Raw genomic sequence first — 14,332 nt, 5'->3', positions numbered from 1 at the left:
CCCAAGGCCTGTGGCTCCCTAAGCCTAAGGGCTGGGGTGCCCCAGGCCTGGGGCTCCCTAAGCCTAATAGCTGGGGCGCACCAGGCCTGGGGCTCCCTAAGCCTTAGGGCTGGGGAGCCCCAGGCCTGGTGCTCTCAATGCCTAAGGGCTGGGGTGCCCCAGGCCTGCAGCTCCCAAAGCCTAAGGGCTGGGGCTTCCCTTGTCTGGGGCTCCCTAAGACTAAGGGCTGAGGTGCCCCAGGACGGGGGTTCCCAAAACCTAAAAGCTGTGGCGCCCATGCCAGGGGCTCCCTGAGCCTAAGGGCTGGGGCGCCCAAGGCCTGGGGCTCCCTAAGGCTAAGGGCTGGGCACCCCAGGCCTGGGGCTCCCTAAGCCTATGGGCTGGGGCCCCAGGCCTGTGGCTCCCTAAGCCTAAGGGTGGGGGCGACCCACCCAGTGGTTACATAAGCCTAAGTGCTGGGGAGCCCCAGGCCGGGGGCTCCCTAATCCTAAGGCTTGGGGCGACCCAGGGCTGGGTCTCCCTAAGCCTAAGGGTTGGGGGGCCCAAGGCCTGGGGCTTTTAAGTCTAAGTGCTGGGGCGCTCGAGGCCAGGGGCTCCCTAAGTCTAAGGGCTTGGGGTCACCGGGCCTGGGGCTCCCTAAGCCTAAGGCTGGGTCACCCAAGGCCTGGGGCTCCCAAAGGCTAAGGGCTGTGGTGCCCCAGGCCTGGGGATTCCATAGCCTAAGTGATGGGACGCCCCAGGCCTGGGGCTCCCTAAGCCTAAGTGCTGTGGCGCCCCAGGCCTGGGGCTCCCTAAGCCTAAGGGCTGGGGCGCCCCAGGCCTGGGGCTCCCTAAGCCTAAGGACTGGGGCGCCCCAGTCCTGGGGCTCCCAAAGCATAAGGGATGGGCGCCCCAAGACTGGGGCTCCCTAAGGCTATGAGTTTGGGCGACCAGGCCAGGGGCTCCCTAAGCCTAAGGGCTGGGGCGCCCAAGGCCTGGGGCTTTTAAGCCTAAGGGCTGGGGTGCTCCAGGCCAGGGGCTCCCTAAGTCTAAGGGCTGGGGGTCACCTGGCCTGGGGCTCCCTAAGCCTAAGGGCTGGGGCGGCTCAGGACTGGGGCACCCAAAGCATAAGGGTGGGGGCGCCCCAGGCCTGGGGCTCCAAAAGCCTAAGGGCTGGGGTTCCCCAGGCCTGGGGCTCAATACGCCTAAGGGCTGTGGCGCCCCAGGCCTGGGCTCCCAAAGCCTAAAGGCTGGGGCGCCCAAGGCGTGGGGCTCCCTAAGGCTAATGTTTGGGGCGCCCCAGGCCTGGGGCTCCCTACCCTAAGGGCTGGGGCGCCCGAGGCCTGGGGGTCCCCAAGGCTAAGGGCTGGGGCGCTCCATGCCTGGGCGTCCCGAAGCCTAAGGCCTGGGGCACCCCAGGCCTGGGGCTCCCTAAGCCTACGGGCTGGGTCTCCCCAGGCCACGGGCTCCTTAAGCCTAAGGGCTGGGGCGCCCCAGGCCTGGGGATCAAAAAAGCCTAAGGGTTGGTGCGCCCCAGGCCTGGGGCTCCCAAAGCCTAAGGGCTGGGGCTTCACAGGCCTGAGGCTCCCTAAGCCTAAGGGGGGGCGAGCCAGGCCTGGGGTTCCCTAAGCCTAAGGGCTGGGGCGCCCCAGTCCTGGGGCTCCCTAAGCCTAAGGACTGGGGCGCCCCAGGCCTGGGGCTCCCTAAGCCTAAGGCCTGGGGCGCGAATGCCTGGGGCTCCCAAAACATAAGGGATGGGCGCACCAGGACTGGGGCTCCCTAAGGCTATGAGTTTGGGCGACCAGGCCAGGGGCTCCCTAAGCCTAAGGGCCGGGGCGCCCAAGGCCTGGGGCTTTTAAGCCTAAGGGCTGGGGTGCTCCAGGCCAGGGGCTCCCTAAGTCTAAGGGCTGGGGGTCACCTGGCCTGGGGCTCCCTAAGCCTAAGGGCTGGGGCGGCTCAGGACTGGGGCACCCAAAGCATAAGGGTGGGGGCGCCCCAGGCCTGGGGCTCCAAAAGCCTAAGGGCTGGGGCTCCCCAGGCCTGGGGCTCAATATGCCTAAGGGCTGTGGCGCCCCAGGCCTGGGCTCCCAAAGCCTAAAGGCTGGGGCGCCCAAGGCGTGGGGCTCCCTAAGGCTAATCTTTGGGGCGCCCCAGGCCTGGGGCTCCCTACCCTAAGGGCTGGGGCGCCCGAGGCCTGGGGGTCCCCAAGGCTAAGGGCTGGGGCGCTCCAGGCCTGGGCGTCCCGAAGCCTAAGGCCTGGGGCACCCCAGGCCTGGGGCTCCCTAAGCCTACGGGCTGGGTCTCCCCAGGCCACGGGCTCCTTAAGCCTAAGGGCAGGGGCGCCCCAGGCCTGGGGATCCCAAAGCCTAAGGGCAGGGGCGCCCCAGGCCTGGGGCTCCCAAAGCCTAAGGGCTGGGGCTTCACAGGCCTGAGGCTCCCTAAGCCTAAGGGGGGGCGAGCCAGGCCTGGGGTTCCCTAAGCCTAAGGGCTGGGGCGCCCCAGTCCTGGGGCTCCCAAAGCATAAGGGCTGGGCGCCCCCGGACTGGGGCTCCCTAAGCCTAAGGGCTGGGGCGCCCCAGGCCTGGGGCTCCCTAAGTCTAAGGCCTGGGGCGCGAAGGCCTGAGGCTCCCTAAGCCTAAGGGCGGGGTCGCCCCAGGCCTGGGGCTCCCAAACCTAATGGCTGTGGGGCCCCATGCCTGGGGCTCCCAACGCTTAAGGGCTGGGCGCCCCAACCCTGCGGCACCCTAAGACTAAGGACTGGGGCGCCACAGGCCTGGGGCTCCCAAAGCCTAATGGCTGTGGGGCCCCATTCCTGGGGCTCCGAACGTTTAAGGGCTGGGCGCCCCAACCCTGCGGCACCCTAAGACTAAGGGCTGGGGCGCCCCAGGCCTGGGGCTCCCAAAACCTAAGAGCTGGGGCGGCCCAGGCCTGGGGCTCCCATACCTAAGGGCTGGGGTCCCCAGGCTTGGGGCTCCCTAATCCTAAGGGCTGGGTCGACCCAGGCCTGGGTCTCCCTAAGCCTATGAGTTGCGGTGACCCAGGCCAGGGGCTCCTTAAGCCTACGGGCTGGGGCGCCCAAGGCCTGAGGCTTTTAAGCCTAAGGGCTGGGGTACTCCAGGCCAGCGGCTCCCTAAGTCTAAGGGCTGGGGCGGCTCAGGACTGGGGCACCCAAAGCCAAAGGGCGGGGACGCCCCAGGCCTGGGGCTTCAAAACCTAAGGGCTGGGGCGCCCCAGGCCTGGGCTCCCAAAGCCTAAAGGCTGGGCCGCCCAAGGCCTGGGGCTCCCTAAGGCTAAGGGCTGGGGCGCCCGAGGCCTGGGGGTCCCCAAGCCTAAGGGCTGGGGCGCCCCAGGCCTGGGCGTCCCGAAGCCTAAGGCCTAGGGCACCCAAGGCCTGTGGCTCCCTAAGCCTAAGGGCTGGGGTGCCCCAGGCCTGGGGCTCCCTAAGCCTAATAGCTGGGGCGCACCAGGCCTGGGGCTCCCTAAGCCTTAGGGCTGGGGAGCCCCAGGCCTGGGGCTCCCAATGCCTAAGGGCTGGGGTGCCCCAGGCCTGCAGCTCCCAAAGCCTAAGGGCTGGGGCTTCCCTTGTCTGGGGCTCCCTAAGACTAAGGGCTAAGGTGCCCCAGGACGGGGGCTCCCAAAACCTAAAAGCTGTGGTGCCCCATGCCAGGGGCTCCCTGAGCCTAAGGGCTGGGGCGCCTAAGGCCTGGGGCTCCCTAAGGCTAAGGACTGGGCACCCCAGGACTGGGGCTCCCTAAGCCTATGGGCTGGGGCCCCAGGCCTGTGGCTCCCTAAGCCTAAGTGTGGGGGCGACCCAGGCCAGTGGCTCCATAAGCCTAAGTGCTGGGGCGCCCCAGGCCTGGGGCTACCTAAGCCTAAGGACTGGGGCGCCCCAGGCCTGGGGCTCCCAAAGGCTAAGGGCTGTGGTGCCCCAGGCTTGGGGCTCCCAAAGCCCAAGGGCTGGGACTTCCCAGCCCTGGGGCTCCCTAAGCCTAAGGGCGGGGCGAGCCAGGCCTTGGGCTCCCAAAGCCTAAGTGCTGGGTCGCCCCAGGCTTGGGGATTCCATAGCCTAAGTGATGGGATGCCCCAGGCCTGGGGCTCCCTAAGCCTAAGTGCTGTGGCGCCCCAAGCCTGGGGCTCCCTAAGCCTAAGGGCTGGGGCGCCCCATGCCTGGGGCTCCCTAAGCCTAAGGACTGGGGCGCCCCAGTCCTGGGGCTCCCAAAGCATAAGGGATGGGCTCCCCAGGACTGGGGCTCCCTAAGGCTAAGGGCTGTGGCGCCCCAGGCCTGGGGATCCCTAAGCCTAAGGGCTGGGGAGCCCCAGGCCTGGGGCTCCCTAAGCCTAAGGCTTGGGGCGCCAAGGCCTGAGGCTCCTTAAGAATAAGGGCTGGGGCGCACCAGGCCAGCAGCTACCTAAGCCTAAGGGCGGGGTCGCCCCAGGCCTGGGGCTCCCAAAGCCTAATGGCTGTGGGGCCCCATGCCTGGGGCTCCCAAAGCATAAGGGCTGGGCGCCCCAACCCTGCGGCACCCTAAGACTAAGGGCTGGGGTGGCCCAGGCCTGGGGCTCCAAAAGCCTAAGGGCTGGGGTCCCTAGGCTAGGGGCTCCCTAATCCTAAGTGCTGGGGCGACCCAGGCCTGGGTCTCCCTAAGCCTTTGAGTTGGGGCGACCAGGCCTGGGGCTCCCTACCCTAAGGGCTGGGGCGCCCGAGGCCTGGGGGTCCCCAAGGCTAAGGGCTGGGGCGCCCCAGGCCTGGGCGTCCCGAAGCCTAAGGCCTGGGGCACCCCAGGCCTGGGGCTCCGTAAGCCTACGGGCTGGGTCTCCCCAGGCCACGGGCTCCTTAAGCCTAAGGGCTGGGGCGCCCCAGGCCTGGGGATCCCAAAGCCTAAGGGTTGGTGCGCCCCAGGCCTGGGGCTCCCAAAGCCTAAGGGCTGGGGCTTCACAGGCCTGAGGCTCCCTAAGCCTAAGGGGGGGCGAGCCAGGCCTGGGGCTCCCTAAGCCTAAGGGCTGGGGCGCCCCAGTCCTGGGGCTCCCAAAGCATAAGGGCTGGGCGCCCCCGGACTGGGGCTCCCTAAGCCTAAGGGCTGGGGCGCCCCAGGCCTAGGGCTCCCTAAACCTAAGGACTGGGGCGCCCCAGGCCTGGGGCTCCCTAAGCCTAAGGCCTGGGGCGCGAAGGCCTGGGGCTCCCTAAGCCTAAGGCCTGGGGCGCCAAGGCCTGAGGCTCCCTAAGCCTAAGGGCGGGGTCGCCCCAGGCCTGGGGCTCCCAAACCTAATGAGTGTGGGGCCCCATGCCTGGGGCTCCCAACGCTTAAGGGCTGGGCGTCCCAACCCTGCGGCACCCTAAGACTAATGGCTGGGGCGCCCCAGGCCTGGGGCTCCCAAAACCTAAGAGCTGGGGCGGCCCAGGCCTGGGGCTCCCAAAGCATAAGGGCTGGGGTCCCCAGGCTTGGGGCTCCCTAATCCTAAGTGCTGGGGCGACCCAGGCCTGGGTCTCCCTAAGCCTATGAGTTGTGGTGACCCAGGCCAGGGGCTCCCTAAGCCTACGGGCTGGGGTGCCCAAGGCCTGGGGCTTTTAAGCCTAAGGGCTGGGGTGCTCCAGGCCAGCGGCCCCCTAAGTCTAAGGGCTAGGGGTCACCTGGCCTGGGGCTCCCAAAGCCTAAGGGCTGTTGTCCCCAGGCTAGGGGCTCCCTAATTCTAAGGGCTGGGGCGCCCAAGGCCTGGGGCTCCCTAAGGCTAAGGGCTGGGCACCCCAGGCCTTGGGCTCCCTAAGCCTATGGGATGGGGCCCCAGACATGTGGCTCCCTAAGCCTAAGCGTGGGGGCGACCCAGGCCAGGGGCTCCATAAGCCTAAGGACTGGGGGGCCCAAGGCCTGGGACTTTTAAGTCTAAGTGCCGGGATGCCCCAAGCCTGGGGCTCCCAAAGGCTAAGGGCTGGGGCGCCCCATACCTTGGGCTCTCAAAGTATAAGGGCTGGGCGCCCCAGGACTGGAGCTCCCTAAGGCTAAGGGCTGGGGCGCCCCTGGCCTGGGGCTCCCTAAGGCTAAGGGCTGGGGCGCCCCAGGCCTGGGGCTCCCTAAGCCTAAGGCCTGGGGTGCCCCAGGCCAGGGGCTACCTAAGCCTAAGGGCGGGGCCGCCCCAGGCCTGGGACTGCCAAATCCTAATGGCTGCGGGGCCCCATGCCTGGGGCTCCCAAAGCTAAGGACTGGGCGCCCCAACCCTGCGGCACCCTAAGACTAAGGGCTGGGTCGCCCCAGGCCTGGGGCTCTCAAAACCTAAGAGGGGGCGGCTCAGGCCTGGGGCTCCCAAAGCCTAAGGGCTGGGGTCCCCAGGCTAGGGGCTCCCTAATCCTAAGGGCTGGGTCGACCCAGGCCTGGGTCTTCCTAAGCCTATGAGTTGGGGCGACCCTGCCAGGGGCTCCCTAAGCCTAAGGGTTGGGGAGCCCAAGGCCTGGGGCTTTTAAGCCTAAGGGCTGGGGGCTCCAGGCCAGGGGCTCCCTAAGTCTAAGGGCTGGAGGTCACCTGGCCTGGGGCTCCCTAAGCCTAAGGGCTGGGGCGGCTCAGGACTGGGGCACCCAAAGCCTAAGGGCGGGGTCGCCCCAGGCCTGGGGCTCCAAAAGCGTAAGGGCTTGGGCGCCCCAGGCCTGGGGCTCCCTACGCCTAAGGGCTGTGGCGCCCCAGGCCTGGGCTCCCAAAGCCTAAAGGCTGGGGCGCCCAAGGCCTGGGGCTCCCTAAGGCTAAGGGTTGGGGCGCCCTAGGCCTGGGGCTCCCTAAGCCTAAGGGCTGGGGCGCCCGAGGCCTGGGGGTCCCCAAGCATAAGGGCTGGGGCGCCCCAGTCCTGGGGCTCCCAAAGCATAAGGGCTGGGCGCCCCAGGATTGGGGCTCCCTAAGTCTAAGGGCTGGGGGGCCCCAGGCCTAGGGCTCCCTACGCCTAAGGGCTGGGGCGCCCCAGGCCTGGGTCTCCCTAAGCCTAAGGCCTGGGGCGCCAAGCCCTGGGGCTCCCTAAGCCTAAGGGCGGGGTCGCCCCAGGCCTAGGACTCCCAAAGCCTAATGGCTGTGGGGCAACATGCCTGGGGCTCCCCACGCTTAAGGGCTGGGCGCCCCAACCCTGCGGCACCCTAAGACTAAGGGCTGGGGTGCCCCAGGCCTGGGGCTCCCAAAACCTAAGAGCTGGGGCGGCCCAGGCCTGGGGCTCCCAAAGCCTAAGGGCTGGGGTCCCCAGGCTAGGGGCTCCCTAATCCTAAGGGTTGGGGCGACCCAGGCCTGGGTCTCCTTAAGCCTATGAGTTGGGGTGACCCAGGCCAGGGGATCCCTAAGCCTAAGGGCTGGGGCGCCCAAGGCCTGGGGCTTTTAAACCTAAGGGCTGGGGTGCTCCAGGCCAGAGGCTCCCTAAGTCTAAGGGCTGGGTGTCACCTGGCCTGGGGCTCCCTAAGCCTAAGGGCTGGGGCGGCTCAGGACTGGGGCACCCAAAGCCTAAGGGCAGGGGCGCCCCAGGCCTGGGGCTCCAAAAGCCTAAGGGCTGGGGCGCCCCAGGCCTGAGGCTACCTAAGCATAAGGGCTGGGGCTCCCCAGGCCTGGGGCTCCCTACGCCTAAGTGCTGTGGCGCCCCAGGCCTGGGCTCCCAAAACTTAAAGGCTGGGGCGCCCAATGCCTGGGACTCCCTAAGGCTAAGGGTTGTGTCGCCCCAGGCCAGGGGCTCCCTAACCCTAAGGGTTGGGGCGCCCGAGGCCTGGGGGTCCCCAAACCTAAAGGCTGGGGCGCCCCAGGCCTGGGCTTCCCGAAGCCTAAGGCCTGAGGCACCCCAGGCCTGGGCTCCCTAATCCTAAGGGACGGGTCTCCCCAGGCCATGGGCTCCTTAAGCCTAAGGGCTGGGGCGCCCGAGGCCTGGGGGTCCCCAAACCTAAAGGCTGGGGCGCCCCAGGCCTGGGCGTCCCGAAGCCTTAGGCCTGGGGCACCCCAGGCCTGGGCTCCCTAAGCCTTAGGACTGGGGCACCCCAGGTCTGGGGCTCCCTAATCCTAAGGGCTGGGTTTCCCCAGGCCACGGGCTCCTTAAGCCTAAGGGCTGGGGCGCCCCAGGCCTGGGGCTCCCTAAGTCTTAGGGCTGGGGGTCAACTGGCTTGGGACTCCCTAAGCCTAAGGGCTGGGGCGGCTCAGGCCTGAGGCTCCCTAAGCCTAAGGGCTGGGGTGAGCCAGGCCTGGGCCTCCCTAGGCCTAAGGGCTGGGGCGCCGCAGGCCTGGGGCTCCCAAATCCTAAGGGCTGGGTGCCCCTGGCCTGGGGCTCCCAAAGCCTAAAGGCTGGGGCGCCCCACGCCTGGGGCTTCCAAAGCATAAGGGCTGGGCGCCCCAGGACTGGGGCTCTCTAATCCTAAGGGCTGGGGCGCATCAGGCTTGGGGCGCCCTAAGCCTCAGGGCTGGGGCGGCCCAGGACTGGGGATCCCTAACCCTAAGTGCTTGGGCGCCCGAGGCCAGGGTTCTACCTAAGCCTAAGGGCGGGGGCGCCCCAAACCTGGGGCTCCCTAAGCCTAAGGTAGGGGGCGCCGCAGGCATGGGGCTCTCAAAGGCTAAGGGCTGGGGTGCCCCATGCCTTGGGCTCTCAAATGCTAAGGGTTGGGGTGCCCCAAGCCTGGGCTGCCTAAGCCTAAGTGCTGGGGCGCCCCAGGCCAGGGGCTACCTAAGCCTAAGGGCGGGGTCGCCCCAGGCCTGGGGCTCGCAAAGCCTAAGGGCTGGGGCGCCCCAGGCATGGGGTTCCCAAAGGCTAATGGCTGGGGCGCCCCATGCCTGGGGCTCCCAAAACATAATGGCTGGGGCTCCCCAAGCCTGGGGCATCCTAAGACTAAGGGCTGGGGCGACCCAGGCTAGGAGCTCCCTAAGCCTAAGGGCTGGGGCGCCCCAGGCCTGTTTCTCCCTAAGCCTATGATTTGGGGCGACCCAGGCCAGTGGCTCCCTAAGCCTAAGGGCTGGGGCGCCCAAGGCCTGGGGCTTTTAAGGTTAAGGGCTGGGGCGCTCCAGGCCAGGGGCTCCCTAAGTCTAAAGGCTGGGGGTCACCTGGCCTGGGGCTCCCTAAGCCTAAAGGCGGGGGCGCCCCAGGCCTGGGGCTCTGAAAGCCTAAGGGCTGGGGCGCCCCAGGCCTGGGGCTCCCTAAGTTAAGGGCTGGGAATCCCCAGGCCTGAGGTTCCCAAAGCCTAAGGGCTTGGTCACCTCAGGCCTGGGGCTCCTAAAGCCTAAAGGCTGGGGCACATCAGGCCTGGGGCTCCCAAAGCCTAAGGGCTGGGGTGCCCCACCTTGGGCTCCCAAAGACTAAGGGCTGGGGCTTCCCAGTGCTGGAGCCCCCTAAGACTAACGGCTGGGCGCCCCAGGACTGGGGCTCCCAAAACCTAAAGGCTGTGGCGCCCCAGGCCAGGGGTTCCCTAAGCCTAAGGGCTGGGGTGGCCCAGGCCTGGGGCTCCCAAAGCTTAAGGGCTGGTGAGGCCCAGGCCTTGGGCTCCCTAAGCCTATGGGCTGGGGCACCCCAGGCCTGCGGCTCCCTAAGCCTAAGGGCTGTGGCACCCTAGCCCTGGGGCTCCCTAAGCCTGAGGGCTGGGGCGCCCCAGTTCTGGGGCTCCCTAAACCTAAGGACTGGGGCTCCCAGGGCCTGGGGCTCCTTACGCCTAAGGGCTGTGGCGCCCCAGGCCTGGGCTCCCAAAGCCTAAGGGCTGGGGCACCCCAGCCTTGGGGCTCCATAAGACTAAGGGCAGGTGCCCCCCAGGCCTGGGGCTCCCAAACCCTAAGGGCTTGGGCGCCCCAGACTGGGGGTCCCAAAGAATAAAGGCAGGTGCGCCCCAGGCCTGGGGCTCCCATAACCTAAGGGCTGGGGCGACCCAGGCCTTGGGCTTCCTAATCCTAAGGGCTGGGCGCCCCAGCCCTGGGGCGACCAAAGCCTAAGGGCTGGGGCCCCCCACGCCTGGGGCTACCAAAGCCTAAGGGCTTGAGCGCCCAAGTCCTGGGTCTCCCAAAGGAGAATGGCTGGGGCGCCCTAGACTTGGGGCTCCCAAAGTCTAAGGGCGGGGGCGGCCCAGGCCTGGGGCACCCAAAGCCTAAGGCCTGGGACGCACCAGGCCTGGGACTCCCTAAGCCTAAGGGCTGGGGCTCCCTAGGCTTGGGGTCCCTATGCCTAAGGGCTTGGGTCCCAGGCTTCGGCTCCCAAAGCCTAAGGGCTGGGGCGCCCAGGCCTAGGGCTCCCTATGAGTAAGGGATCGGCGCCCCAGGTCTGTGGCTCCCTAAGCCTAAGGGATGGGGCGCCCCAGGCCTGGCACTCCCAAAACCTTAGGGCTGGGGCGCCACTGTCCTGGGGTTTCCTAAAGCCTAAGGGCTGGGGTGCCCCAGGCCTGGGGCTCCCAAAGCCTAAGGGATGGGGTGCCCCGGCCTGGGGCTCCCAAATTCTAAGTGCTGAGGCGCACCGGGCATGGGATCCCAAAGCCTAAGGGCTGGGGGGCCCCGGGTGGGGCTCCCAAAGCCTAAGGGCTGGGGCGCCCCAGGCCTGGGGTTCCCTAAACCTAAGGGCTGGGGCTCCCCAGGCCTGGGGCTCCCTAAGCCTAAGGGCTGTGGCGAGCCAGGCCTGGGGCTCCCAAAGCCTAAGGGCTGGGGCGCCCTAGGCCTGGAGGTCCCGATGCCTAAGGCCTGGTAACCTGAGGCCTGGGCTCCCTAAGCCTTAGGACTGGGGCACCGCAGGCCTGGGGCTCCCTACGCCAAAGGGCTGTGTCTCCCCAGGCCACGGGCTCCTGAAGCCTAAGGGCTGGGGCGCCGCAGGCCTGGGCTCCCTAAGCCTAAGGGCTGGGGCGCCCCAGGCCTGGGGCTCCCAAAGCCTAAGGGCTGGGGCGCCCCAGGCCTTGGGCTCCCTAAGTTAAGGGCTGGGGATCCCCAGGCCTGAGGTTCCCAAAGCCTAAGGGCTTGGTCGCCTCAGGCCTGGGGCTCCTTAAGCCTAAGGGCTGGGGCACATCAAGCCTGGGGCTCACTAAGCCTAAGGGCTGGGGCTCCCCAGGCCTGGGCCTCCCAAAGCGTAAGGGCTGGGGTGCCCCACCTGGGGCTCCCAAAGCCTAAGGGCTGGGGTTTCCCAGGCCTGGGGTTCCCTAAGACTAACGGCTGGGCGCCCCAGGACTGGGGCTCCCAAAACCTAAAGGCTGTGGCGCCCCAGGCCATGGGTTCCCTAAGCCTAAGGGCTGGGGTGGCCCAGGCCTGGGGCTCCCAAAGCTTAAGGGCTGGTGAGGCCCAGGCCTGGGGCTCCCTAAGCCTATGGGCTGGGGCACCCCAGGCCTGCGGCTCCCTAAGCCTAAGGGCTGTGTCGCCCCAGCCCTGGGGCTCCTTAAGCCTAAGGGCTGGGGCGCCCCATTTCTGGGGCTCCCTAAACCTAAGGGCTGGGGCTCCCCAGCCCTGGGGCTCCCTATGCCTAAGGGCTGTGGCGCCCCAGGCCTGGGCTCCCAAAGCCTAAGGGCTGGGACGCTCCAGCCTTGGGGCTCCATAAGACTAAGGGCTGGCGCGCCCCAGGCCTGGGGCTCCCAAGCCTAAGGGCAGGTGCCCCCCAGGTTTGGGGCTCCCAAACCCTAAGGGCTTGGGCGCCCCAGGCTGGGGGTCCTAAAGAATAAGGGCAGGTGTGCCCCAACCCTAGGGCTCCCAAAACCTAAGGGCTGTGGCGACCCAGGCCTTGGGCTTCCAAATCCTAAGGGCTGGGGCGCCCCAGGCCTGGGGCGACCAAAGCCTAAGGGCTGGGGCCCCCAAGCCTGGGACTACCAAAGCCTAAGGGCTTGAGCGCCCAAGTCCTGGGTCTCCCAAAGGAGAATGGCTGGGGCGCCCTAGACTTGGAGCTCCCAAAGTCTAAGGGCTGGGGCGGGCCAGGCTTGGGGCACCCAAAGCCTAAGGCCTGGGACGCACCAGGCCTGGGACTCCCTAAGCCTAAGGGCTGGGGCTCCGTAGGCTTGGGGCTCCCTACGCCTAAGGGCTTGGGTCCCAGGCTTCGGCTCCCAAAGCCTAAGGGCTGGGGTGCCCCAGGCCTAGGGCTCCCTATGAGTAAGGAAGGGGCGCCCCAGGTCTGGGGCTCCCTAAGCCTAAGGGCTGGGGCGCCCCAGGACTGGGGCTCCCTAAGACTAAGGGATGGGGCGCCCCAGGCCTGGCACTCCCAAAACCTTAGGGCTGGGGCGCCCCTGGCCTGGGGTTTCCCAAAGCCTAAGGGCTGGGGTGCCCCAGGCCTGGGGCTCCCAAAGCCTAAGGGATGGGGTGCCCCGGCCTGGGGCTCCCAAATCCTAAGGGCTGGGGCGCACCGGGCATGGGATCCCAAAGCCTAAGGGCTGGGGCGCCCCGGGTGGGGCTCCCAAAGCCTAAGGGCTGGGGCGCCCCAGGCCTGGGGCTCCCTAAGCCTAAGGGCTGGCACTCCCCAGGCCTGGGGCTCCCTAAGCCTAAGGGCTGAGGCGAGCCAGGTCTGGGGCTCCCAAAGCCTAAGTGCTGGGCCGCCCCAGGCCTGGGGGTCCCGATGCCTAAGGCCTGGTAACCCCAGGCCTGGGCTCCATAAGCCTAAGGGTTGGGGCCACCCAGGCCTGGTGCTCCCTAAGCCTAAGGGCTGGGGCGAGCCAGGTGTGGGGCTCCCAAAGCCTAAGGGCTGGGTCGCCCCAGGCCTGGGGGTCCCGATGCCTAAGGCCTGGTAACCCCAGGCCTGGGCTCCCTAAGCCTAAGGGTTGGGGCTACCCAGGCCTGGGGCTCCCTAAGCCTAAGGGCTGTGGCGAGCCATGCCTGGGGCTCCCAAAGCCTAAGGGCTGGGGCGCCCCAGGCCTGGGGGTCTCGATGCCTAAGGCCTGGTAACCCCAGGCCTGGGCTCCCTAAGCCTAAGGGCTGGGTCTCCCCAGGCCATAGGCTCCTGAAGCCTAAGTGATGGGGCGCCCCAGGCCTGGGCTCCCAAAGCCTAAGGGCTGGCGCGCCCCAGGCCTGTGGCTACCAAAGCCTAAGTGCTGGGTCGCCCCAGGCCTGGGGGTCCCGATGCCTAAGGCCTGGTAACCCCAGGCCTGAGCTCCATAAGCCTAAGGGTTGGGGCCACCCAGGCCTGGGGCTCCCTAAGCCTAAGGGCTGGGGCCACCCAGGCCTGGGGCTCCCTAAGCCTAAGGGCTGGGGCGAGCCAGGCGTGGGGCTCCCAAAGCCTAAGGGCTGGGTCGCCCCAGGCCTGGGGGTCCCGATGCCTAAGGCCTGGTAAGCCCAGGCCTGGGCTCCCTAAGCCTAAGGGTTAGGGCTACCCAGGCCTGGGGCTCCCTAAGCCAAAGGGCTGTGGCGAGCCAGGCCTGGGGCTACCAAAGCCTAAGGGCTGGGGCGCCCCAGGCCTGGGGCTCCCTAAGTTAAGGGCTGGGGATCCCCAGGCCTGAGGTTCCCAAAGCCTAAGGGCTTGGTCGCCTCAGGCCTGGGGCTCCTTAAGCCTAAGGGCTGGGGCACATCAGGCCTGGGGCTCACAAAGCCTAAGGGCTGGGGCTCCCCAGGCCTGGGGCTCCCAAAGCCTAAGGGATGGGGTGCCCCACCTGGGGCTCCCAAAGCCTATGGGCTGGGGCTTCCCAGGCCTGGGGCTCCCTAAGACTAACGGCTGGGCACCCCAGGAGTGGGGCTCCCAAAACCTAAAGGCTCTGGCTCCCCAGGCCAGGGATTCCCTAAGCCTAAGGGCTGGGGCGCCCCAGGCCTGGGGCTCCTTATGGCTAAGGGCTGGGCGCCCCAGTCTTAGGGCTCCCAAAGCCTAAGAGCTGGGGCGCCCCAGGCCTGGCACACCCAAAACCTTAGGGCTGGGGCGCCCCTGACCTGGGGTTTCCCAAAGCCTAAGGCCTGGGGTGCCCCAGGCCTGGGGCTCCCAAAGCCTAATGGATGGTGTGCCCCGGACTGGGGCTCCCAAATCCTAAGGGCTGGGGCGCACCGGGCATGGGATCCCAAAGCCTAAGGGCTGGGGCGCCCCGGGTGGGGCTCCCAAAGCCTAAGGGCTGGGGCGCCCCAGGCCTGGGGCTCCCAACGCCTAAGGGCTGGATCGCCCCAGGCCTGGGGGTCCCGATGCCTAAGGCCTGGTAACCCCAGGCCTGGGCTCCCTAAGCCTAAGGGTTGGGGCCACCCAGGCCTGGGGCTCCCTACGCCTAAGGGCTGGGGCGAGCCACGCGTGGGGCTCCCAAAGCCTAAGGGCTGGGTCGCCCCAGGCCTGGGGGTCCCGATGCCTAAGGCCTGGTAACCCCAGGCCTGGGCTCCCTGTGCCTAAGTGTTGAGGCTACCCAGGCCTGGGGCTCCTTAAGCCTAAGGGCTGTGGCGGAGCAGGCCTGGGGCTCCCAAAGCCTAAGGGCTGGGGCACCCCAGGCCTGGGGGTCCCGATGCCTAAGGCCTGG

The sequence above is a fragment of the Tenrec ecaudatus genome, chromosome 9 (genome assembly GCF_050624435.1).
Source record: "Tenrec ecaudatus isolate mTenEca1 chromosome 9, mTenEca1.hap1, whole genome shotgun sequence".
Lineage (NCBI taxonomy): Eukaryota > Metazoa > Chordata > Mammalia > Afrosoricida > Tenrecidae > Tenrec > Tenrec ecaudatus.
This window is presented reverse-complemented; position numbering follows the sequence as displayed.